This window comes from Oryx dammah, unplaced genomic scaffold (assembly GCF_014754425.2).
Source record: "Oryx dammah isolate SB20612 unplaced genomic scaffold, SCBI_Odam_1.1 HiC_scaffold_16, whole genome shotgun sequence".
In the NCBI taxonomy this organism is placed as follows: domain Eukaryota; kingdom Metazoa; phylum Chordata; class Mammalia; order Artiodactyla; family Bovidae; genus Oryx; species Oryx dammah.
In genome coordinates this window covers 53,865,311-53,892,781 of record NW_024070200.1, presented here as the reverse complement: position 1 = coordinate 53,892,781, position 27,471 = coordinate 53,865,311, and the positions used below count along the sequence as shown (strand labels likewise).

At 45.9% G+C, this 27,471-nt stretch overlaps 1 protein-coding gene and 1 long non-coding RNA gene across 3 annotated transcripts in view; one reads left to right on the top strand and one right to left on the bottom strand.

Moving 5' to 3' along the window:
- The window catches only part of SLCO3A1 (solute carrier organic anion transporter family member 3A1), a 373,911-nt gene that overhangs the window by 205,943 nt on the left and 140,497 nt on the right, over positions 1-27,471 (bottom strand). The gene's annotated exons all lie outside the window — the stretch shown is intronic.
- Positions 1,651-27,471, top strand: LOC120875221. Its single transcript, XR_005723867.1, has 4 exons — positions 1,651-2,980; positions 3,806-3,813; positions 16,498-16,501; positions 27,462-27,471. It is a non-coding gene; the product is annotated as an uncharacterized LOC120875221 (long non-coding RNA).

The window sequence follows — 27,471 nt, the reverse complement described above, 5'->3', positions numbered from 1 at the left end:
AACATGTGGCCAGCTTTGCCCCAGAGCAAGTGATTCCAGAAAGCAAGGCAGAAGCAGCAGCATCTTTTATGACCTAGCCTTGTAAGTCACATGTCATCACTACCCCATCATCACACTGGTTACAGCACCATTCACCACGGGAGGGCATGAATACCAGGAGGCAAGGATTATTGGAGGCCAACCTAGCAGGCTGCTTACCATAGCACCAGGTCAGCTAAATGAAGAAAGGCCTTGCCTTTTAAGCATCTGGCATTTGGTGAGATAATCAATGTGCATTTATCAGGAGACCAGATGCAGTTAAGTTCCACTGTTGCTCTCTGTTGTTTTACTATCCACTTTCTAAGCCATTTCTAAGGAAGCAACTATTAGGTCTCAATTTCCACTTGAAATCATTTTCTCTATAAATTAGTTTTCAAATTTTAATCATTCTGTAAAAATGTTCAGAGGGGTAACCTCAAACTCGAAGTGCTCTGCAACTTTCTCCTTCACCAAGTATATCACTATGAAATACTTCCTCTAGAATTCAGAATTCTGCCTGCAATGCAGGAGACCTGGGTTCGATTCCTGGGTCGGGAAGATCCCCTGGAGAAGGAAATGGCAACCCAGTCCAGTATTCTTGCCTGGGAAATCCCATGGACAGAGGAGCCTGGCGGGCTACAGTCCATGGGGTTGCAAGAGTCGGACACAACTTAGCAACTAAATCATCACCAGAATTCATAAGGCTCAAAGCCAACTGAAATTGTTCGTCTTGACTGACATGTCTGCACTAATGCGATTGTAGAGACCAGTGTGTGTCCCAAGACAATTGTGGGAAAGGGCCTCCCGCACAAAAGCAGACTATCTGCTTCCTCCTCTTCCCACCAGAGCCATGCACAGGAGATGAGCCAGGTTGAAACCTAGAGGGGGCCCAGGAGAAGGGACAGATGGAGCAAAGACGGGGAAACACCACCTCTCTGAGGATCTGGGGTGACTTCAAGGTCCCTGACTCCTGCTTCTTATCAGCTGAGAGAACATGGGAAAGTCAAATCCATGCCCTGGGTTTAAGACATGGGGACATGTCACAGTAATGGCAGCTGCCCCCACCAACCCCCAGGACAGCCTTTCCAACAGCACTGTCAGTTCAACCCAGAATGATATTCTTGACTTTGCCACTGCCCTGACTTACCAGAGATGCAACCAAAGGCTCCTGGAAAGCACTGATGTTAAGTGTCTTCTGATGGTGAGTATCTTTTATGTTACTTATGTATATAAGGTTATTACACGCAAGATAAACAGGTACGGCAGACAGTACTGAGAAACTCATACTGGGACTTCCCTGGTGGTCTCCAAGCACGGGGACTCCAAGCTCCCAATGCAGGAGGCCTGAGTTCACTCCCTGGGCAGGGAACTAGACCCCACATGCCATAGTAAGAGTTTTCATGTTACAACTACAGACCCTGCGGGCCACTCCTGAGACCTGGTGCAAACAAATTACCAAATAAACATTAAAAATAAAGAGACACTGCCAGACTGTCCCTGGTTTTCTCCAGTAGCAAAGGAGCAAAAATGACCAGACCTTGGTCTTTACTAGGAGGACAGAGGCCCGAGGAAAGCACAGTGTGTCCAGAATGTTTCACTCTGTGGCCTGTCACTGTCTTTACTTTTGGAAGATGCCAATGTCTGACCATCATGACCTCCATATTTGCAGCCTCAGTATATTCTTGAATGTTCCATGGATGGAGTCCTAAAAAAACCTAAAAAACCTGGAGCTGGGGCTCAGAAAGGGTTCACTAGTGGTCACCATCTTCTCTAGGCCAAAGCTGACAACAGCTGCTGGGCTCTGCTCCCCAACAGGAAACTACAGTGAAAGTAAATATTGAATGGAAATGTTCCTCTTTAGCAGTGAGTATATTTGCTAAATCTTGATTGAATGACAAAGTCATCACTGAATTCAGAATATTCATCCCCATTTTACACTGACTTCTATGACATTCACTTTGTTTTAAATTTGCTTAAGGACAAATGCTCACCCTGACATTTCAGAAGGGCAACAGCATTGTGTAACAATCCAAAGTGTAACCCTACCCTGAAGTGTGAATTCAAACATCAGCTGTGAACTCTTGTGTGACAAGCAGAGCTCTGAGTAGGGAAGTCCTATAAAAAATTCCCATCAGCCAGGCATGAGGGGCCTTTGAAAGTCTGATCACTCTGGTGCCACCCAGAATTTTTCCACACAGTTCTTTATGTCATTTTTAGACTCATCCTTCTCAAGAGTTGCTTCTTCTACTTTGGTTTATCCTAAGATTCAAATTACCTAGCTCTATGCAAGCAAGCATAGCTCTAAGCAGTCAATCCTAAAGGACATCAGTCCTGAATATTCAATGGAAGGACTGATGCTGAAGCTCCAACACTTTGGCCACCTGATGCGAAGAGCTGACTCATCGGAAAAGACCCTGATGCTGGGAAAGACTGGAGGCAGGAGGAGAAGGGGGAAACAGAGGATAACATGGTTAGATGGCATCACCCAGTGACTCAATGGACATGAGTTTGAGCAAACTCTGGAAGATGGTGAAGGACAGGGAAGCCTGGTGTGCTAGAGTTGGTGGGGTTGCAAAGAGGCCGACATGACTGAGCGACTGAACAATAACGCAAGCATAATGAATACACTCTCACCTTATTTTGTGTGTATGTAATTAATTCTTGTCCTTCACCACCAGAGCTCTGATGATCAATACAACAGCCAGTAGGCACGTGGGGTTCATGCAGTTGAGATGTACTGAAAGTGTAAAGCACACACCAGACTTCAATGACTCAGTGTGCCAAAACAGAATGCAGCGTATCTCACTAGCATCTTGTTTCCTGTTGATTCCATGTTGAAATATTCGAGAAATACTGGGTTAACTTAAACAAATTAAAATGAACTGCTCCTCTTCCTTTTTATTTTTTATGATGTAGCTGTCAGACAATTTTAGACCCTACCTATGGTTTACCAGATAGCACTGTGCGACCCCATAGACGGCAGCCCACCAGGCTCCCCTGTCCCTGGGATTCTCCAGGCAAGAACACTGGAGTGGGTTGCCATTTCCTTCTCCAATGCATGAAAGTGAAAAGTGAAAGTGAAGTGGCTCAGTCGTGTCTGACTCTTTGCGACCCCATGGACTGCAGCCTACTAGGCTCCTCCATCCTTGGGATTTTCCGGGCAAGAGTACTGGAGTGGGGTGCCATTGCCTTCTTTGCCAGATAGCACTGGGTATCTCTAAATTAGAGATCGCAAACTGGCAGCTGAGGTTCACAAAGGACTGACAGATACTGAGCTATTCAATGTTAGGCCAAAGGATGCTCTTTTAGGAATTTAAAAAATTTTCATTTTATATTGGAACATACTTGATTAACCATGTTGTATTAGTTCCAGGTGTACAGCAAAGGGATTCAGTTACACATACACACGTATCTATTCTTTTTCCAATTCTTTTCCCATGGAGGTTACTATGGAGTACTGAGCAGAGTTCCTTGTGCTATACAGTAGGCCTCTGTTGGTTATATATTTTAAATATAGCAGTGTATTCATACAATCCCAAGGATGCTGATGCTTTTAATTTCAAACAACATTATCACTTATAAAATCAGGTGATTCAAAACACAGAAATAGATTCTACATTATCTTTAAAAACAAAGCAATCTGGTAACACTGGGTCTGGGATTGCACATTCTTAGATGGTAAGGATGGCCAATGGCCAGGGGACTTCCTTGGTGGTTCAGTGATAAAGAATGCATCTGCAATCCAAGAGTCACAGGTGCAGTCTCTGGGTTGGAAGATCCACTAGAGAAGCTAATGTCTACCCACCCCAGTATTCTTACCTGGAGAATTTCATGGACAGAGGAGCCTGGCGGGCTAGAGTCCATGGGGTCGCAAAGGGCCTGACATGACTGAGTGACTCAACAACAACCACAAGGGTGGACAGGAGCTGCCCTGCTTCAGTCAGGGCACTTGTCCCCACCAGGCCCTACCACTCCCTAACACTGAAGCGAATTGTCAGCTGCCATTGTCCCTCCACCCCTGCCAGCATCACACACTCAAATTCTCTCCCTGGTTTCTGGCATTTGAGAGCCCCATTCCAGAGTGGGGTTGGGAGGCATTGCAAGCAAGAGCAGAAACAGTGGGAAGGGGCTGATCAAGGCATGTCTGCATAAGAGGAAAGATACAGAAAGAGAGGTGGGTTAAAGCACACGTGTTTAGCTGAGGGATCTTTGTCTTTTTCTCTTCTTTTAAGGCTGACGTCCAAGTGGAGAGGTCCCAGTGGCATTTGTAAATGTATAACTGAATACATATAGGAAAGAGCCAGAGGTAAGAACAGTGCCTCAGGGACTCCCAGAGGCAGATGAAGTATAACTGGATCCGGAGTTTGAGAACAGGTGAGTCAAGAAGGGGGCACGAGGAAACCAAGTTTGCCATGGGCTGCTGGCAGGGGACACTAATGTGCCCAGTCCTGGGACAGACAGTGATGATAACCCTGCCATCCTCTTTTTAAAAAAAATTTTTTTTAAACCTTTATGTTTTGTATTGGGGTATAGCCAATTAACAATGTTGTGATAGTTTCTGGTAGATAGAAAAGGGTCTCAGCCATACATATACATGTACCCATTCTCTCCCAAACTCCCCTCCCATCCAGGCTGGCACACAACACTGATCAGAGTTCCCTGTGCTATACGGTAGGTCCTTGTTGGTTATCCATTTTAAACACAGCAGTGTGTACAGCAGTTAAACTCCCTAACTGTCCCTTCCCCTCGTTCTTTCCCCCGGACATCCTCCTTTTTTAATAATAGCTATCGTTTTATCTCAGGCAATGAATTAGAGAAAAAGACAAAACATAGCCAAGCATTTCATAAAACTCTAGCACACCACAATTTCTTCAAAACATTCTGCTTTCCCCTGTCAACACTGTAAATAGTACCTTGGCCAAAGCTTGTCTCCTAAAAAGAAACAACAAACGCCCCTCACCACCTCCCAACCCCGCTTTCCTTCGGCTTAAATCTCTGTCCTACCCATCCTGTATGATTTTTTAAATTTTTGTATGTGTAGCATAGAAGTGATAAGCACTGTAATTGAAAATACACATAAGAGATCACAGACCCTCTGATAATGGCTTTTGAAATATTCTAGATGATTACAGTTCTGCAGCTACTTTTTTCGAGGTAAATGGTAGAAATTTTCATTCTCGTAATCTTCCTGTCTCATCAAATATTTTCCCAAGTGATTATGTTGGAGCTGAGGCTTCAGACACCAGTCCTCTGTTTCTCTTGATAACCTATCAACTGTGGCCAAAATATAAAGGAGATTACGGATGCTTATGGATAACGATTTTGTAACATTCACTCATACCCCTGGGCTGGTATCAGCAAATTGCTTTCTATTCGCAGATGAATAACACTTTGGTTCCTCCATGAAACAATTAATGTCAGCAGAGTTAGATTTGGCCTTGACTGGGATGCAGAGTAATGTAGTGGAAATCTCAGGAATCCTCACTATTATCTTATTTGCACCATGACTCTGCAACTCTTTTCCAAATATCAGTTATTTGAACACTCTGCATTCCATTTATTGCTTGTGATTTCATGCTACTTACTTTCATAGACTGAGAAATCTGGGATGCTTTCACTAAAGCATCTAATTGTGTAGTCCATAAATATTTACGTGCCTCTGCTCTACATCAGCTGGGAGAGGGGGGTTAGACACTGAAGAAGCTGGGTCTGATGCCCAGGAAGAGTCTACCAAGTAAGCAGGCAACATATGTTACAAAGTATAATATAACAAGTGCTGCAGCAAGAGTCCATACAAAGCACATATAAGAAAGAGTAAGGAGGGAGAAAGACAGGAAAACCAGGAGCTTATTCACGAGGTGGCCGCTGCACGGGGGCCACTGTGGAAGAATAAACCTCGCAGTGGGTTAAGGCAGGAGAGGAGCAATTTATGCAAGGCCATGGGCTTCCCTCGTGGCTCAGATGGTAAAGAATCTACCTGCAATTCAAGAGACTCAGGTTCGATCCCTCGGTCGGGAAGATCCCCTAGAAAAGGGAATGGCTACCTTCCCCAGTATTCTTGCCTGGAGAATTCCATGGATAGACTAGCCTGGAGGGCTACAGTCCATGGGGTCACAAAGAGTCGGACACGAGTGAGCAACCAACACACATAGCTGGATGAACAGCTACACGGTGGGTCTGGTTTCTAGCAGACTTTGCAGAAGGTCAGTGTGTCAGGATTTTAGCTGAAGGGAAGGGCCAGATTACTGAGAGCCTAATTTTAATACCCCTACAGGGAAACACAGATCATCTGAGTGACTCAGTCAAAGACACCAAGGTCAGCCTAAGGCAGTGATGAAAACACGGACAGAAGCTGCTGTGCTTTTCCCTTAGCATTTGTTGCACCCACCATTAGATGGTATTCTACCTTGTTCTGCATAATAGGGTGTGTGGCCCAAGCTTGCATCAACCACGTGAAACTAAAGCACGAGGTACCGCATGTGTCTAAGTGTTAGTTGCTCAGTCGTATCTGACTCTTCTGCAACCCCATGGACTCTAGCCCACCAGGCTCCTCTGCCCGTGGGATTCTCCAGGCAAGAATACTGGAGTGGGTTGCCATGTCTCCTCCAAGGGACCGTCCCGACCCGGGGATCGAACCCTGGACTCCTGCATTGCAGGCAGATTCTCCACCATCTGAGCCACCAGGGAAGCTCCGGTGTCTAACAGCAATGTAAAGAAATAGACTAGACTCAGTGTGATTCTTGGACCTGATCACTAGCACCTGGGGACCTATCAGAAATACAGATTTCCAGGCCTCACCCCAGAACTACAAAGTACAAACTCTGGAGGTGGGGACCAGCGATGTGTGTTGTAGTGAGTCCTCCAGGCGACTCTGAATTCACGCACATCTGAAAGCCATCGACACAGACAGAAAGGTTCTAGTTATTTTCCTAACTGAGCTCCAAACTTTCATCTCCTTTTAACTCCTTGTGTAGAACCACCCTGTGGAACAAAATGTTTCTATAGTTCACCTGATTTTTAACTTTTTAAGTACTACGTTTTCCATGTAAATTTATTAAGTCAGTTTTTTTTACTTGTCATTTGGCAGATGAGGCCAGACTTCTGATCTGTGTTGCCTTTTAAGTGTATATCTCCTTCCCATTGAGACAGGCTGGGACGCTAGGCTGCAGTGCTTGCACCTGGACACACCCCTCCTCCAGCAACAACATACAAAGCAACTGTATGGGGCTAAAAATAACTGCGTGCATGCTCAGTTGGGGCAACTTCTAGACCCCAAAGATACAAAGAGACAAAATATCCAACTGCCACTTTTGAAGAGCCTGGAGGTAAAACAGAGTGTCAGGAGCAAAAGATGATACTGCGAGAGCCCGTTGCACACCACATCACCCAAGGGGTGGGCAAAACACCCTGGACACACCCTTACCCTCACCGCACATAAGGAACTCGTGTAAGCAGGCGGAAGCTCACCTGTACTCCCGGAGAGGGCAACCAAGGGAACCTGTTACCTGTTCTTGCTTCCCCCTGCAGCAGCAGGGGCCCCAAGCAAGCCTAGCCTGAATTTCTTGTCTGGCCTCTAGTCAAGAACCCTGGTTGGTAACACTATCAGGCCCCAGAAACCCCCTCATCTGTAAACAAGAAACAACTATTTGTCAGGTCACAGATAACAGCCCAGAAACTGGCTTATGGGCCAAAGCCGATTCACAGCAGGTGTTCTTAAAGGAGTCCTCTTCATGTCCTCCAGCCAAACCTCACATCCCGCTAGCGTGGCCAGTGGAACCCCTCTAATAGACACTTTGAATATCTGGTGTGTCTGCTGGCTACTTATATCTTCTAAGGCTCAAGATAATTGCTTTTTTTTTTTTTTCCTGAGTGCCTTCAAAATAAGTCACATGTCAGAGTGTTATTTGAGCCATGTCGACTACTGGTGGTGGCACTATTATTATTACTAGCAACAACCACCAAGCAGGCTTTTCATCAACAACACAAATTCGAAGAGAACAGGAACTGTCTTTTCACCACTGTATCCTCAGAGTCTAGAACAGCTTCCTAGCACCCAGTACTTAATGAGCGCTCAGTTAACACAAGCTGAGTGAATGAGGGATTACATTAGCATTTCTCGGAATACAAAAGAAAAACAAGGCAGCTCTGATCTCCTTTGTAAAACACCTACCTGCGTGCAAAAGGCAAAGACCTAGATGCTGAGCGGCCCCACAGAGGAGTAAGAATGGTCCCTGCTTGAGCCTGGGCGTGGACACACAGGCCTGGACAGCGCTGGGTCACTCTAGCTGACCACGGCTGCTCGAGTCACCCCCACTCCTTACACTCACCACCTCACGCATCTACAGAAAAAGTGCAAATGGAGACACACTCATCATATGTCTTAACATTAAATGTTAAACTCACAGACATAGAAAATAGACTCATGGTTGCTAAGGGGAAGCGACAGGTGAGGGAAAGGTGGATCGGGAGTTTGAGACTAGCTGATGCAATTATATATATAGAATGATAAACAACAAGGTCCTACTGTAGAGCACAGGGAACTATATTCAATGTCTTGTGACAAACCATAATAGAAAAGAACATGGGAAAGATATATGTATGTGTAACTGAATCGCTCTGCTGTATAGCAAAATTAACACAAGATTGTAAATCAACTATACATTTTTTAAAGGGTTTAAAACAAGTTAATTGCTAAGTAAAACATGTTCATAGCCTCATTTTAAATTATACCTTTATAACAACCAACTATACAGAAGCAACAGCTTACATCAAATACCATGGGCAGGACAAAAGCAAACTGATTTCACTTTTCACCACAGGGCTGCACTATTTAGTAGGGGAGACGAAGCCTCTGGCGTGACCTGAGATGCACTACAGGCATGTTTACACACCGGATTTCACAACTTAGCACACAAAGCAATGTAAATATCGTGCCAATAACAGCGGTATGTTGATCACTTGCTGAAATGAAAATATCTTGGCTATACTGGGTTAAAATACATTAATTCATTCCACCTATTTCTCTGTAATCTTTTTTTTTTTTTTTTTTGGTCACCAAAGAATTAAAGCTACATCTGGGGCCCACATTCTATTTCTGGGGGATTTAACAGTGCCCAGAAGATGCAGCCGAGGAGGCCACAGCAGGATGGGGGAGGAACACTGCCCTCAGTATCCAGCTGCTGCTTACGCTGATGGCTCAGGAAACCCTCAGGATTAAGGCCCACTTTCTGGTCCTCTTTGCTGGCAGACTCGGGGACGTTCTTCATCTCCCAGCCAAGGCTTGGCTGCCTGCACGCCATCACCCACCCCCAAGCCCCCACTACCTGGACACCCAGCAAAGAGGGCACAGTAGCTGAGCAGCCCCTCACCCACACAGACCCTGCCCACAGGTGCGCCCCGGGCCCACCTCCACTGGCTTTGCCTTCCACGCTCCTCAAGAGAACCTGAACTTGGAAGACAGGACCAAACATGGAATTCTCAGAGCTGGTGATGGGGGCAGAGCTGGAGATGGAGGGAGAGCTGGTGATGGAGGGAGAGGTGGTGATGGGGGGAGAGTTGGTAGTTGGGGCAGAGCTGGTAGTTGGGGGAGAGCTTGTGGTGAGCAGAGAGCTGGCCTGTGGTCCTGCTGGTCCTCCTCCCGCCCTGGGCTCCATTCTCTCTCCATCTCTGGCATGGAGATCCCAGAGCCCAGCGGTCCAAGCTCCACATACTCACTCCTGCTCCATCCCACCACTGCTGACAGCACCTTCTGGCCACACCTTGGGGGCCACTCTCTGCAGGACATGCAGGCTCTAGAAGTGGTCTGGCAGTCCTTGGCAGAGGCAACTCCAGGGCCCCTTGCAACTAGTACTCTAGGGGGTAACCCTTTCATCACTCCACCTTCTGAGGCACACTGGAGGGGAGCCGTGTAAAGCCCAGGGCTTAGGGTACCCCTTGTCTGACCAAAGGACTGTGTATCACCAGAAGGGCTCAAGTTAAAAGACAAAAAATGAGGTGCTCTATATATATTTACAGACACACACACATGAATATGCCCAGTCATAAAATAGAATGAAATTTTGCCTTTTGCAGCAACATGGATAGACTTGGAGAGAACTGTGCTAAATGAAATAAGTCAGACAGAGAAACACATATACTGTACGCTATCACTCACGTGTGGAACCTAGAAAATACAACAAACTAGTGACTATATATATGTCAGTCATGTCTGACTCTGCGACCCCATGGACTGTAGCCTGCCTGGTTCCTCTGTCCATGGGATTCTCTGGGCAAGAATACCAGAGTGGGTTGCCATGCCCTCCCCTCCAGGGGATCTTCCCGACCCAGGGATCAAACACACGTCTCTTGTGTCTCCTGCACTGGCAGGCGGGTTGTTTACCATTGAGTCACGAGGGAAAGCTCTACTGAATATATTCAAAGGGAAGCAGACACAGATGTAGAGAACAAACAAGTGGTTACCAGTGGGGAGGGGCGATGGCGGTGGAGTGGAAGGTGCAAACTATTGGATATACGACAGGCTCAAGGATGGACTGTACAATACAGGGAAAATAGCCAATATTTTGCAATGTTCATGGAAAGTAACCTTTAAAAATGATATAAAAATAAAAAAATGAAAAAGACAATAATACCAAGGGTTTGTGAAGACATGAAAATGTCTTCCAAGTCTGCTCACTTGGAAATGCAATTGGTCCAACTATATTGGACAACCTCTGAGTAGAACTATTAAAGATGAAGATACTGATGACCCAGGACTTTCACCCCCAGGTACACATCCAACAGAAACACATGCAGACCAAAACTTAAGCATTATAACATCCACAGAGGGCAGTAATCATGACAGCCCCTAACTGGTCAACTGTACACACGTCTACCAAGAGCATGGTGGATGAAGTAGATGCTGAAATGGTGGTACCCATCATGCCACGGGGTGCAGGAGAACAAACTCCCTACCACCACACCCAACAAGGTGAATCTGACAGTGCAGAGCAAAAGAAGCCGTACACAACAGATTATGCACAGTATCATTTCAATAGGCTTCCCTGATAGCTCCCTCGGTAAGGAATCCGCCTGCGACGCAGGAGACCCGGGTTCAGTTCCTGAGTCGGGAAGATCCGCTGGAGAAGGGATAAGCTACCCACTCCAGTATTCTTGGGCTTCCCTTGTGGCTCAGCTGGAAAAGAATCTGCCTGCATTGTAGAAGATCTGGGTTTGATCCCTGGGTTGGGAAGATCCCCTGGAGAAGGGAAAGGCTACCCACACCAGTATTCTGGCCTGGAGAATCCCATGGACTATATAGTCCATGGGGTCACAAAGACACAATTGAGCGACTTTCACCTTGCACAACTTGAACAACATGAGGATTGTTGCATACTTAGAGCTGGCCTTATGTATCCACAGATTCAACCAACCACAGACCATATACCACTGTAGTATTTACTACTGAAAAGTATTCACATGTAAGGTGACCCATGTGATTTAAACCCATGTTGCTGGGTCACCTGAATATAAAACTCAAAGACAGGTAAAGGTTATCCACATTAATAGATATCAGAGGATTGATTACTTTGGGGGAAAGTGGGTGGGTGGCGGCAAGGGAAGCCATGCTGGAAGCTTCTGCATGCTGCATTACCTGATATGGGTGGTGGGAATGTAGTGTGAACATTTTATGAAAATTCATATTAAGGCCTCATATTTCCCTAAGCAAAACTTTTGTCAGACATATTACAAGGTTAAAAACAATGGCAAAAAAGATCAGCAACAAATGTGAAATCATGGAGAAAATAATTTGAAATATCGATTTATACTCAAAATCATTTATAATATAATAAACATCACTATTTTCATCGTGAACTGATAGTATGAAGCCATCAGGATTAGCTAGATGACATTTAAAAATACTGCTTATTTCATGTCTCCTCTTTTTATGTGTTGGTCTGTTCCATAATTTAACTTTTATGTTAACAAAGTAATACAAGTGCATAATTTATATATAAATAAAGATTATTATTCTTGGCACTTACAGAAACTTTCTGATCAAAGTTTCACTAACCCAAAGCATTCGGACACCCTTATCTAGATGCGTTCACATAAATATACCATCTTATCTCTCAGGAAAAGGGTACCAAGGTAACCAGACTGTGAAAATTTTGCACTTTTAAAATTATTCATAAATCTCCAATAAGAAGGACAGTTGAATCCTCCAGGGAATCTTCTTTAAACTTTCATTTTTTCTTTACTTGTGGAAACACAGCTGAAGAGAGAGGTTATCAGACAGACATTTATCTCCCTTTGAAGCTTCAGAAATAGTCTGGAAAGAAGATTTAGGTCTCAGCACTGGATTTCCACCACTGGCCCTTGAGAAAAGTCAACAAATTGGATAGGCCAGGCAAGCAAGCAAACCTTGATGAAGGCACAGACCCTTCTTTTCAGAGGGTGACGATACAAGAGCGAACCTGACCCTGCATCTCCTCGTCTGGATAAACAGATTTCTTGTTTGGTTGGGAGTAGGGCAGAGGTGCAGTGGCTGAGCTGGAAAACCACGTGAGCGGGAACCGCGTCCGCCCCCACCGAGTGTCTCCCCTCTTCCCTAGTAACTGTCTTCATTTCCCTCCGTGATTGATGAGCCTAGTTACTATAGACAGATTCACGCTACAACACACGGCAGCATCTAGACCCAAATTAGAGCGCTGCTAGGATTCAGGGATGTACCCCTGGTGGAGTACCTTTTCATCAGGACTTCTACAATCAGTGATCTATACACGCGTTGGTGAATTCCAACTGCCCTCCACCCTGTTTCTGCTCCCATGGTGAATTTCATGTTGATATCAAGCTTCTGTCCATCAACACTATTTTATTGCTTTTGGTCACAAGTATTAAATCTTGATTTTCACTGAGTAAAAAATCAGGCCCCACAGCCTCCCCATGTTGCAGCCAAACAAATGTGCTTTTACTGCCTCGAGAAGGAAATAAATAATTTACTTTTAAAAGTGTGCTGAGCACTGGGGCGAAAATCAGCCTTGTGTTTCTTCCTGATGGATTTTAGCTCTCAGTCCGTCCAGGGGAGTCAATTAAAGATTAAGCTGGAATTAGAGAGAAACCAGCTGGGTTGTCTCAGCTGGACAGCATGCCCATTAGATCAGACAAAGGATGAGGATGAAGGGCAGGGGCAACCTGAGGATTGCTCTAGAAATAAGCAGCAACTCTCTCCTCTCGCCCAATGACTCTCAAGGCCGTGCTCTGAGAAAAATGTGGGGGAAAAGGTACCTAGGTCTCGTTATTAAAATTCTTAACCAGGCAATATTCATGGGAGTGTTGTAAAAATGAAATGAAATGCTCAGCACACAGGACCATGCCTGCTCAGTTACCATCGACTGCTATAGCAAGAAGTCAAGTGCATCTTGTAAGCTGTGACTTGTTAAAACGTGACTGCTGCTTCTGACGAGCCTCACCCCTGGCAGCGTGGAATAATTAAGGGGATACATACAGAGATGGGATCTCCCTGGTGGCTCAGTGGTAAAGAATCGGTCTGCAATGCAGGAGACGTGGGTTCAGTCCCTGGATTGGGAAGATCTCCTGGAGAAAAAGGAAATGGCAACCCACTCCAGTATTCTTGCCTGGGAAATCCCATGGACAGAAGAGCCTGGCGGGCTACACTCCGTGGGGTCACAAAAGAGTCAGACACGACTGAGCGACTAAAGAGCAGCAACATGGAGAAGACACTCTCCTGGGGATGGAGCTGTCTCTTGCTGTGGTTCCCATGGACTCAAGCAGGGATGCCATTCTGGGAAGGCATGCAGCCATGCAGTTCCTGGGATGTGCAGGTAAGTCACACTCGGATGGGTTCTGTGCCCCTGCTGGCTGCGGTGTGGGCAGCCTGGGCCTTGGGACTCACTGGGGTGCCTTCACGAATGAGCTGGCTGGTTCTGGGCAAATCCAGGCAGCCCCAGTATTCACTGCACACCTCCTGCAAGACTGGTGGGCAGCGCCTGTTCTTCTGCCACACTTGTCCTGTGCCTCCCCCGTTAGCCACCCAAGTCATCTGTGATTCCAGGGCAGAGGTCTTCCTCCCTAAATGCTGTTTTCTCAGATACTCAGGAGAGGGGGCTGGCTGGGGGATGCATGGACCTTTAAGCCCCATCATCTCCTTCACCCAGAAAAGCTCTATTTCATCCTTTTCCATTTTGGATGTCTGCCTAAGAATTTGTTTGAATAAAGGATTCCCTAGCTAAAAAAAGGGGAAAAAAAAAAAAACAGTTGGGGAATTATTCCTCTGGGTGCAATTAATCTCGTGAATTCTTAAAGGAAACTTTAACAGGGCTCTTAAAGTGTAGAAGTTTACTTCCTACAACTATTTCTCATACAGAGCGAGTGAGTGTGTGCGCTCAGTTGTGTCCAGCTCTTTGTGACCCCAAGGACTGCAGCCTCCCAGGCTCCTCTGTCCATGGAATTTTCCAGGCAAGAATGTTGGAGGGGGTTGTCATTTCTTTCTCCAGGGAGGAGGACCTTCCCAACCCAGGGATCGAACCCGAGTCTCCTGCATTTCCTGCACCAGCAGGCAGATTCTTTACCATGGCACCACCAGAGCCCACCCCTCAAAGTCGAGGCCAGACTGTGAAGTTAATTCAACAGGCACTCCTGTGTGCAGGCTAAGCCACTTTAGAGCTGGGGGCCTTGCTCCGACTGCTTAGTGATCTACCGATGCAAAACAAGAAGCCACGCCATGTTTCCCACCTCAAGGAATGTGTGGTTGGCATGACCCGTAGGCGGTCCTTTCCTGGCAACCATCAGCTAACTCTTCCTGTCACAAATTTGGCAGGACCTCCTGGGGCAGCTGCCTGAAGTCAGGAGAGTCTGGCCTGCCAGCTGAAACAGGGTGCCAGGGCTTCATGGCAGGGGCCTGCCCCCTCTGGGGCTGATGTGGGTAACCTGGTTGAGCAGTGCGGTGGTGCAGAGGAACATGCGTGGAACCTGGCACGTCCCAGGCAAACACACTCCCTCACAGGCTGATTCTATGAATGGACCTTCAAGCACGTGGTTGTGCTGGAGGCTGGGGAAGGGAGAGCAGTCCACGGAGCTGAGACGCCGGGACAGGAACTGAACATTTACGCTGATGTCCATATTCATTACACTGATGTTCATATTCAGGCTGGCATCTGTTCCAAGGGTTTTACAAAGAAAGAAGTAACTGGACTAGGAAAGGGAGGGACCCGCTCCTTTTCACAACAGCTTCTTGGAGAGATTCACAGCCAGGTCTGCCTAGGCAGTTCTGGTTTGGGAATTTCATTCCGAAGAGTCCAAAGTGAACGATAATGCCTATCATGCCAGGAGGACCTGGCACCTGAGCTGATCCTTGAAGAACTGTAGGATGTCCAGGGGCAGGAAGTATTCACAGTGGGAACGGCCAGAGCAAAAAGCCACGGGGTAGGAACATGCGCTTGTCTGGGAAACGCTGAGGAGTAACTCCAGTGGGAGCTAAAGGGAATGGGGCGGGGGCGGGGGGCAGGGGGAGCGAAATGGGAGATGAGAGAATCTGGCACACTCCAAGTGACCTCGCAGGCTGGGTCACGCTTCCCTTTGGCTGGTGATGGCATCTGGCGGGGCTTTCTGAGCAGGAGCAGGGGGTTCTGAGGAGAGCTCTGGCGCAAAGGGTGCAGGGAGCTGGGAGAGGAAGGTGGGCCTGGCTGATGTGACAGGAACCCGAGGATCCAAGTCACCCCTCCCCAGCCCAGGATGCTACCCTCCCAGGCTGCCTGGGATGAGGAATGCTGGCTGGCTCTCCGGGGAGGGAGGAAACCCGCTCTCACCACTTCCTGGACGGCTCTGGTCCCAGGGCAGGCTATTTTTGGCTCTCCCAGGCCTGTGCTTGACAAGAAAGGCACAGCTGCAGGGCACTTCCACCCCAAAGGGACTCACTGTTCCATAAGGGGCTTGACATACGTCTCCCGGCCCCTAGGGCACAAGGAAGGTGGGTAGGTGCTCTCCTTCCTGGAGTCACCATGTCCTGGGTCTGGGGAAAGTCAGCCAATGGCCTCTGTTCAGCACGCACCAAACACTGAAAGCAGGTGTTCCTGGGGGCTGGGTCTGCTCATGGATCACAGGACAGGAAGAGACACTTGCTCACACTTCAGTGACTCCAGCCTGCCCTCTGATTACCCACAGCTGAAACGTGCAAGGGAGAATGCTCCCAAGGGAGGCAGAGACACATGAGCCCTGCAGAATGATCCCTGGGCAAGAGGGATTTATAGTCAAGGAGCTGTGTTTTGAAGGGACCCACTGGAAACAAGATGAGAAACTTCGTAAGGATGAGAGCTTCATCCTAGCCTAGAACCCTCCATCACTGCTCCATCACTCTGTTCATTCATTCACCATCTTTCACTCCGATTACTTTAAAACCCCCTACTTCCCCAGTCCTCGAGTTCTTGCCTTTCCAACACATCCTCAAAATCGGGGCCCAAGATGCTGGGCTCCTTAACGGCAGAGCTAAGTATTCATCTCTCTTGATCTCTCTGTGCACAGAAGAGTAAAATGAATGTTGAGTGAGAAAATGAATGGATGAACAGAGATGAATGAACGTGACTTGTGGGGTGGGAGCTCCACCTGAGGGTGGTGTCCTCTTCCCACCCCAGCAGTCCCCTGAGAGCTGGGAAGGGACATAAAGCTCCAAGCGCACAGTGCAGATGCAGGGGACCCGCGAAGGATGCAAGAACTCTGAAGGCAAGCAGGCAGTGCACCTGAAAGAAATGTGCTGGGTCTTCCCTGGTGGTCCAGTGGTAAAGAATCCACCTTCTAGTGCAGAGGACATGAGTTTGATCCCTGATCAAGGAACTAAGATCCTGCATGCCACGGGGCAACGAAGCCCACGGACCGCAACTAGAGAGCCCAAGCTTGACAACTACTGAGCCCAAGCGCCACAACAGGAGAGAAGCCCATGTGTGGGGCAACAGAGTCCACTGACCACAGTGAAGACCCAGCACAAAAAACAGACGCAATACTGTAACAAATTTTATACAGACTTAAAAAAACGGCTCACAAAAAACAAAAATAACATTTAAATAGAATAAAAAACGAAATGTGCAAATCCTGCCTCTCCACTGAACCCCCTTTATTTTTAGTGATGCCCCATTTCAGAAGGTGAAACTGAGTTTCACTTCCCCCCAGGAGGACGCTTGCTTTCTTTGTTGTAGAAGCGGAGCTCAGGGGCAGAGGTGAGGCTGACGAATGGGAGCAGAGCTGGTGAAAGTCACCATCCTCACCAGCAGCCTGCACTTCAGTAATAAAAAGATGACGAAAGTGATACGTGGGGCCACGTAGTACATACTGGGTGCAAGGCATTTTGCTAAGCGCTTATCATGCATTATTCACTGAGTAGTCACAATATGACTAGGAAATAGACACTATTATTATCACTGTTCGGGGAGCAGGTTTAATGAGACTAAATGTCTGGGTCAAGGTCACATAGCTGGTAAGGAAGGGGCAAAGCAGTGATTTAAACCTAGGCTGTCTGACTGCAAATTCACTTCTGTGCACTCTGGGGCCATTAACTTTTTTCCTAGCACAGATAGACGGTCACATGTATTGGCAAAGAGGTAACAAGAAGGAAGGGGAATATAGATTGAGGGTCTCCTAACTGCCAAGTACCATGCTAGGTGCTTTATGCATGTAAACGAACGTGGTACAAGGCTTAACACCAAGAAGTACATTACACTTCTCTTTGCGCAGATGAGGCATCTGTACATCAGAGGTGAAATTATGGGTCTGAACTCATAAGTGGTAATTAGCCCAAGTGAGGAGGCAGGAGAAGAAGGGGACAACAGAGGATGAGATGGTAGGATGGCATCACCGACTTGATGGACATGAGTTTGAGCAAGGTCTGGGAGTTGGTGATGGCCAGGGAGGCCTGGTGTGCTTCAGTCTATGGGGTCACAGAGAGTCAGACACAAAGAAGCAACTGAACTGAAGAGTACTGAGGCTGGTCATCGATTTAGGGAACCAACGGGAGAGATGATGTAGAGATAGAGGAGCAGATGGGGTAGCTGAGGGTGGTAGCTTACTCTAAGCACTGAACTAGATTAGAAGTTGGCAAAAAGTTTTCCTGTAAAAGGCCAGAGTCACTATTTTAGGCTCTACCGACAAAAACAGGATTTGGCCTGTGGGCCATAGTTTGCTGGCCCCTGAACTCCTGTTTTCAACAGCAGCTTTCACATTTGAATTCATTCATGATTTGAATGAATCATGACTTGAATTTTTTCTATGAATCTAAAATCATTAGCATATGCTGTCAAAAGGTAAACACCTGGGTAATTATTAAATCTACTCTGGTGGGAAAATTCTAATACATGTACAAATTTTCTAGTGGGAACAGAAAAAAGAGTACTTTCCACTGAGAAGAGAAAAAAAAAAAAAAAGGGCACATTCCCATACTCTGAGCCCTGAATACAGAACAGATGCTAAGACTTAAACTGACATCCAGATCCTTTGCTCCTCTTTGGAATATGGACCAGAGCTTAGATGAGTCAGTGGTTGGGGTAATTAAGAACTAAAGATCACTGGCTTTCATTCTAAAGGCCATATGCTCACGGAAAGCTTTTCCCTTGTGCTGATGCCAGGCACTGATGCACAGCTCCATTTTTACTGAAGAATGAGGGAGCTTAGTTCACTGAGGAAAGAAAGAATTAAAGGATTGGAAATATCGACATCAGAAATAATCCGTCTTCATAAACCATAATGGGAGGACAGGGCTGTGCAGGACTGAGGCTACAATTTACGGGTGAGAAAAACCCTCTGGAAACTGATTTATGGATTTGACTTTGACCAATGACCTCCAGCAGACATCCCTCCTAGCCCTGGTGCATCTGAGAAATCTAAGAATCTCCCCCGAAGGGCTGATGGGAGGAAACCAACTAGAAGCAAAAGGCACGTTGTTTATGTTTATGTAGGAGATTATCCGGTCCAACATCTGATCCAAGAATCAATATTTCCATTTTCAATATGTGAGTCAATAGTCAACATTTACTGAGTGAGGGTCTTTCCTGTGCCTGGTCCCATGCAAGTTCTGAGGAGACAACAATGAGCAAAACACAAGACGGCCAATGCCCTTGCCCTTGTCCCGTTTAGAGTCTGCTAGGGGGGACCATTTGGAAGATGCTATTTTGGGCTTCCTTGGTGGCTCAGTGGTAAGGAACCCATCTACCAATACAGGAGACACGGGTTCTGTCCCCTACCCAGGAAGACCCCACGTGCCGTGGGGCAGCTACACCTGTGCGCCACAATTACTGAAGCCCGACTGCCCTAGAGTCCAGGTTCCACAGCAAGAGACGCAACTGCAAGGGGACGCCTGCACACCGCAGCTAGAGAGCAGCCCCTGCTCGCTGCAACTAGAAACGCCCGCGCAGCAGTGAAGACCAGCACGGCCAACACGAGAAACGCCCGCGCAGTAGTGAAGACCAGCACGGCCACGAGAAACTCCCGCGCAGCAGTGAAGACCAGCACGGCCACCACGAGCAACTCCCGCGTAGCAATGAAGACCAGCACTGCCAACACGAGAAACTCCAGCACAGCCAACACGAGAAACTCCAGCACAGCCAACACGAGAAACTCCCGCGCAGCAGTGAAGACCAGCACGGCCAACACAAGTGAATACAGTTTTTAAAAGTATTGGTAATATTAAAAACAAGAAAATATATTTTTAACCTCAACCATTAAAAGCATTTCTAGTAAGGTGTGCTTGCAAAGAAAAGATCTGCCTCTGGCCCTTCTTTTCTGCGATGTCTTAGGACTCCATTTCCCTGGGGTACATTCCCAACATTTTTTCTTTCCTCCCTAATTAAACCAGAATGTACTGAGCTATTATTTGGTTTACAACCTAATGAAACCCATTTCTAGAGCTGCCAGGAGACGCTTCCTCTCAGTGTCTCACTGACAACAGGAAATGTATCAGGATATCCTTGGACAGATGGTTCACTTCTCGCCATGCACCATGAGGACATGGCTGGTTGGTTACAGGCTTGAAGGTAAAGCAGCATGTTATCTGCATACAAAGGAACAGAGGTCAAGCTGATCTTAGCTTACTCTTCCACCAAAAGACAACAGCTCCATAGTGACAGGAAAAATGACTGTGACAAGTGAGTTTTCTACCTGGGCAATTCATTACTGAGGTGAAAAGAAACACAAAGCCTTCTCTGATACTCAGGAACTCAGATCGGGTTGGCAAAAAATTTGTTCGGGTTCATCCATAGGACATTATGGATAACCCGAACCAACTTCTTGGCCAATCCAATACATCATCCACATGCTTTTACTGAGAACATTTCAAACACATACTCAAGAACTAAAATCAGGAACTCAAGAATGAGAAAGTCCCAGGATACTAGGAAAGGCAAAGAGCAATAACATGATCTAAAAGTAAAGAATGAAGTATAAATGGCTGCTAAAATTTTGGTTTAAAAATTGAGTATGAACACCAAAAACTGAGCTTGAAGACGTATTTTATGGTAGAAATAATTATGCAGTGAGAACCTGAGTCTATACAGAATCAAAGACTATAGCCTTAGATTATATTAACAATTGGAAATTGGCTGAGGGCTGGTTGAACAACAAAGGAAGAAAGTCAATGAATTTCTTATATTTTTTCAATGGGAAGGAAGATCTTACTCCTAGCTTTTTTCCTTTTATCCATAATGATTAGAGAAATACAGGTCTACAATCTAATGAAAAGCATTACTAGGATCAAAAACAATCTTCTAATTCACACCAGTAATTAATAAAGGGAAAGATAAAATATATAAATAAGCAAACACAAAACATAAAATCCATATAAAAGGAGAGAAATCCAAAAAAAGCCAGAATGAGTTTTAAAGAGATAAACCATAATCCAAATATATTGTTTGACAAAGCACATAAAATATAAGCCCTAGAAAGTATAAAAATACAAGAATGCACAGAAAAATATCAGACAACATAAATAGAACAATATTAAAATGAGATAAAATTTCCATAAAGAAGTACTACATATATAAAATTCAACAATCCCACATCTATGTATTTACCAGAGAGAAATGAAAACACAGAACTGTGGGCAAGTGTTCATAGGAGCATTATTCATAATAGTCAAAAACTGGAAACAGCCCAACGTCCCTTGACTGGCATATGGATAAACAAATTGGTATGTCTATACAATGAAATATTATTCAGCAATAAAAAGGAATCAACTACAGGTAGTGTTCCAACACTGCTGAATCTCAGAAGCCTCGAGCTGAATGAAAGAAGTCAGACACAAAAGGCTACATACGCAATGGTTCCATTCACATGACATTCGAGAAAGACAAGTCAATAAGGGTAGTATTCAGACCAGTAGCTGCCAGGGACCAGGAAAAGCAGGAGGAGGTGGTCTGGGAACAGGGCAGAGACAATTGTCAGCAGTGATGGAACTTCTATATCTGGATTACAAGGGTGCTCACACAACTATACACAATTGTCAAAACTCAGACTGTACACTTGAAAGAGTACATTTTATCAGAGGTAATATCTCAAAAAATCTGACTTTTAAAAAAGAAAAGAAAAATAACAAACAAGGTCATTTCATATAAGATAGACGGTATGAAGAAAGTACATTTTACTTCAGCATCTGAAAATTAGCAACAAGGAGACATTGAAAAGAACAGCATCACATGAACAAGCTTAGTACTCCTTTTTCAGTCTTGGATCAATAATTTTTTTTTTTTCAAAAGAAAAACAGAGAATCATGACTTATCAAAATTACATGTGAATAACTAAAAAGCAAACAATAGCAAACTCTACCAGATGGAAATTAATAGTCTCTACTTACGTATTTTCTATTTATCACAGTTCTCTCAGATGGTCATTATGCCCAGCTGGCAGGCAAGGAAACTGAGACAGGTAAAGACTAGGCAATATGGCAAAAGCCTCACAGGGAATGGAAAAGGGCTCAAAATCAGATCAGCTGACTTACAGTTGTTGGGGCACAGGATGGTGGGGAAGGGATAGTTAGGCATGGACATGTACATATACTATATTTAAAGTGGATTACCAACAAGGACCGACTATGTAGTACAGGGAACTCTGCTCAGTGTTAGGTGGCAGCCTGGATAGGAGGGGGAGTTTTTTTCAGTTAAATGCATTGATTTTTAATTGAAGGGTAATTGCTTTACAGTATTGTGTTGTTTTTTGCCAAACATCAGCATGGATCAGCCATAGGTATACCTATGTTCCCTTGGGAGGGGAGTCAGAAGAATGGATACATGTGTATGTATGGCTGAGTCCCTTCGCTGAGCACCTGAAACTATCACAGCATTGTTTGTTCATTGGCTATACCTCAATACAAAATAAAATGTTTAAGAAAAAAACACAGGTTAGTTGTCACAAATGTGACAGTAGCCAATCCTAGTAATAGTGGGCTGGCCAAAAAGTTCATTTGGGTTTTACTGTAAGATGGCGTGGAAAACCTGAACAAACTTTTTGGCCAATCAGATACTATTTGTAAGTCTGTCAACTATTAAATGTAGAACATAGCATTTCCTTATGTCTTCTCTCATTTCTGTTCTTCCACTGTACAACAAAGAACAAAACAAATTTTTGTGGACTTTGTTTGTCCATCTAAGGTTCTGGAGTCCGACTTCAGCCAAATCACATGATCTGATACACCTAAAACCTACACCTAAATCACATAAATCTGAGACTGTATTAAGCAATGAGTATAGAGAAATACCACTGCTTATAAACCATGTCCAAACACACAAAAAGGTAGAATAGAAAGTAAATATGAAAATGCCTGCCAATGCTCCTTTGGGTTACCATTCATAACTGTGCACAGTCACCCCTTCCATTTCACCCCTCCCCACTGCTCCTGTGATCCACCAAAGCCCACGGGATACAGGCAACAGTCCGGACCTATGGGCAGAGAGGCCCTATCTCAGACTAGGGGGTCACAAAATTCTCCCAGGAGAATCTGATGCCAGACCTCACTCTGAGGGATAAATAGGAATTATCCAATAAAGACAATGGCGCTGATGAGGAAGAGTATGGTAAGCGGAAGTCTCAAGGGATGATGACACATTCTGGAAGCAGATCATGTGTATGGTTACAGCAATGCTATCCAATAAGGTACCCACTACCCACACAGGACTATTAAAACGTAGCTGTCCAAACGAAGATGCACTGAAAGTGTAACTCACACTGGTCTCAAAAAGTTAGTATCCAAGGACAACGTGAAATAGCTAATGTATCAATTGTGAATAGCCTTCTGTATCAATCAAGTGTCAAAATGATACTGTAGCTATTTTGGATTAAATATAGCATCAAATTAGTTTCACTTGTTCCTACTTTTTTTTTTTCCCTACTGTAGCTACTTTACTTTTTAAAGTAGTAGAAAATTTACAATTACAGCTTGCATTTGTGGCTCCCATCATATTTCTTTTTTCTTTCTGGTTCCACCCTACAGCATGAAACATCTTAAGTTCCCTGACCAGAGATTGAACCCAGGCCCTTGACACTGGGAACTCAGAGACATGATCACTGGACCACCAGGGAAGTCCTTCCCATTATATTTCTACTTTCTGACAGAATGGGACTCAGAGTGGCTAAAGATGATGATAATAACAGATATCAGATTATTTTTCATCATGATAGTGAATATTCATGGAGTGCTCTGTGTTCTAAGCATTCACCAGGGTTAGCACATTCAACAGTCCCTACAGTTTTCTAGAGGCGGGCTCTGCACTCCAGTATTTCCATTTTAAAGGATAAAGAGCTTGAGGCAAAATACTTTTGCTTCCCCATCACATGACAAGGAGCAGAGAGCAGAGATTCAAACTCCTTTTTGGTCCAGAACCTCCCCTCCTAGATGCATAAGATACAGAAGGAGCTTGTGTTGTCTTCCTCAAGGTAACGGAGGCCAGAGAGGATGCTAAGAAGAGCGCCTTGTACCAGAAGCAGCCCAACTTCCCACCTGTAGGGAAACAAGCTGAGCCTGGAGCTGGGAGAGCAGAGTCCCAGTGAGCCTGAGGACTCTTCGCCAGGCTACAGAATCCGCCTGAGAGCAGTCCCAAATCAGGACATTACTCCACTGCTACTCTGAAGACAGCCCAGCACACTTACATATCAATTCAGGAATGTCGCTCAGTGGTGTCCGACTCTTTGAGACCCCATGGACTGTACCTACCAGGCTCCTCTGCCCATGGGATTTTCCAGGCAATAGTACTGGAGTGGATTGCCATTTCCTTCTCCAGCAGATCTTCCTGACCCAGGGATCGAACCTGGGTCTCCCGCGTTGTAGACAGACACGTTACCATCTCAGTAAATTATCTCAATAAAGCTGGAACAATTAAAAAATAAATTAAAAATAAGCTATGCATGGTTAAAACTTAAAAAAAAAAAAAAAAGTTCTCTGCCTATAGAATACCTTTGTTTCTATCCACCCTCTCCCCAGGGCAGTCTGGGTCCCTTACCCCAATCAGCACAGACATGCATCCTTGCAGTCCTAGGCTGTGGACTGCCTGGCCATGCTTTGAGAAATAATGCTAACTGAATGATTTTGAATGCCTATTCCTTGCAGAGTAAATACCGACTGTTTTTTCAGTCCCTTCTGTACACACCGCCTGTCTCTGGCATCCTAACAATCACAGAGAGTTGCTGCAAGCCAAACCAGTACCCTGATGTCACAGGCAGAATGTCACACCCACTGTGAGGCTCGAGGAAGCTGCCCAAGGTCACACTTCAGCCTAAGGTCCGCCTTCTCCAGGGCGCGAGGTCCCACCCGGCTCTGTCGCAAACGCTACTCTCCAGGCTGCTGTATGCCAGGGGAGGCTCTCGCCTGGAGTGCCCCCTGGGTGCTGGGGTGGGAGTGCAAGGAGAGAGTGGGATGGAAAAAGAGAGTGGGAGGAGGGAGCCACGTTTGCAAGGAAGGGTCAGGCTGGACACAGGCCCACAACCACCATCTGGGTTTGCGGGGCGCCCTCCTGGCCTGGGAACCTGCTGCCATGGAAACTGACCATCAGTGAGCATCTGGGCAGAATCCGGCCTTTGAAAACAGTCCACTTTATCAAAAGGGCTCACACCCATGTCTGTGGGTGTGACAGCTGCCTCAGTTCAGGGCTAATCCTGCAGTTTCCCCCATATCTTCTCCTCCCTATGGACCACAGCTTCCTTGTTCTCTGCCCCTGTGTCCAGGGAGCCAAGGTCAGGGGTTACTAAGTGTGTGAGGCTGGACAGGTTTGGGGAGCGGGGGTGGGGTGCAGGATAGAATGTGGATCCTGCCAGCCCCAGGCAAAGGCGTTCAAATTCAGTTAAAAACAGTGCACTTCTGACAGCCAATTGCAGCACATCAGGCTGCCAGTTCTCAAGCTCAGCCTGGGGCTTGACACTCTCTCTCCAAGTTCTTTTCCACTGCCTCCCTTAAACGGTAAAGAGGGCACATGCTAGCTGATATTAACTGAGGATTTACTTTATTTGCACTGGGCTTCCCTGGTGGCTCAGATGGTAAAGAATCCACCTGCAAAGCAGGAGACATGGGTTCGATCCCTGGGTTGGGAAGATCCCCTGGAGAAGGAAATGGCAACCCATTCCAGTGTTCTTGCCCGGAGAATCCCATGGACAGAAGAGCCTGGAGGGCTACAGTCCATGGGGTCCTGAAGAGTCAGACATGACTGAAGGACTAACACTTTCACTTATTTGTGCTAAGTCATTTCATCTCATTAAAAAAAAAAACACAACAATGATGTATTCTACTCATTTTACAGACAAGAAACTGCGACACAGAGAAATCAAGTGAATGACCCACAAGAGCACAGTGAGGAGGCAGAGATGCTGGGTCAGGGGTCACTAACACCCGGGCTCCCATCCTCTGGGAAGGGTATCTGGTGCCCAGCAAGGTGTGCTTTTCAATGAAGAAATCGTCTTCTCTTTTGATGTAAAATGGGACACTAGCTTTATTATAACACTTGGAGAGACCTTACGCTTGCCCACCGTAGAGAGGCTGGAAGCGGGTCTGCCTTCTTGGAGGGATCCTGCCTCTTTGAGAGAAAGGAAATGCAGGTGGCCAAGAGGCATCTGAAAATATGATCAACACTGCTAATCGTCAGGGAAATGCAAATCAAAACCACAGTGAGATATCACCTCAGACTTGTCAGAGAGGCTGTCATCGAAAGGATACAAATAACAAGTGTTGGTAAGGACGTGGAGAGAAGGGAACCCTGCTGCACTGCTGACGGCAATGAAAACTGGCGCAGCCACTGTGGACAGCAGCATGGAAGTCTCTCAAAAAACTAGAGTTACTATAGGACCTGGTATTGATATTAACAATTCCACTCCTGGGTTTATTTAAAAAAAACACTAACTCAGTAAATGCATGCACCCCGATGTTCACAGCAGCATTATTCACAATTGGCAAGAGATGAAGACAACCTATGTGTTCATCAACAGATGGATAAAGAAGGTGCGGTGTATATATATGTGTGTTTCTTTGTGTGTGTGTGTGTATACATTATCTATCTATCTATGATGTGCGGTGCTGTGCTTAGTTGCTCAATCATGGCTGACTCTTTGCGAAGCCATGGACTGCAGCCCGCCAGGCTTCTCTGTCCATGGGATTCTCCAGGCAAGAATACTGAAGTGGGTTGCCATGCCCTCCTCCAGGGCATCTTCCCGACCTAGGGATTGAACCCAGGTCTCCCGCACTGCAGGTGGACTCTTTACCGACGGAGGCACCAGGGAAGCCCAAGAACACTGGAGTGAGTAGCCTATCCCTTCTGCAGGGGATCTTCCCGACCCAGGAACTGAACTGGGGTCCCCTGCATTGCAGGCGGATTCTTTACCAGCTGAGCTACAAGGGAAGCCCTATATATATGATACGTATATACAAAAGAAGCAAATTTTCCCACTTACAGCAAGAAGAATGGACTCGGAGGGCATTATGCTAAGTGAAATAAGTCAGAGAAAGACAAATACTGTATGGTATCTCTTATAAGCAGAATCTGAAAAATGCAAAAAACTCTTGAATGTAACAGAAACGGAGCAAACTCACAGATAAACTAGCAGTGACAGCATAGGGATCAGGAAGCATAAACTACTGGGTGTGAGATAGCTTCAAGGATGTATTGAACAACCTGGGGAATACAGCTGACATTTTCTAATGGACAATAAATGAAAAGTAACCTTTAGAAATTGTATTAAAAAATACAAAGTAAAAAAAAAATTAAAGATAAATCCCTTGAAACTTCAGCGATCCCTCTTCCAGAGGCAGCTGGTTCTCCATGGCCTTGGGTCTATCCATCTGCCCCAGGCTAGGCTGACTTCCCACAGCCAAGTCCCCCCTCTGCCTGGCTGCTTCCACCTTCCAGCATCTTCCTCCCTCTTCCTGGACTCCTCCTCCACCTTCTGGTCCTGACAGTGACTCAGCTGAGACATCCCTCACTCTCTTCAGGCTCCTCTAGGCTAAGACAC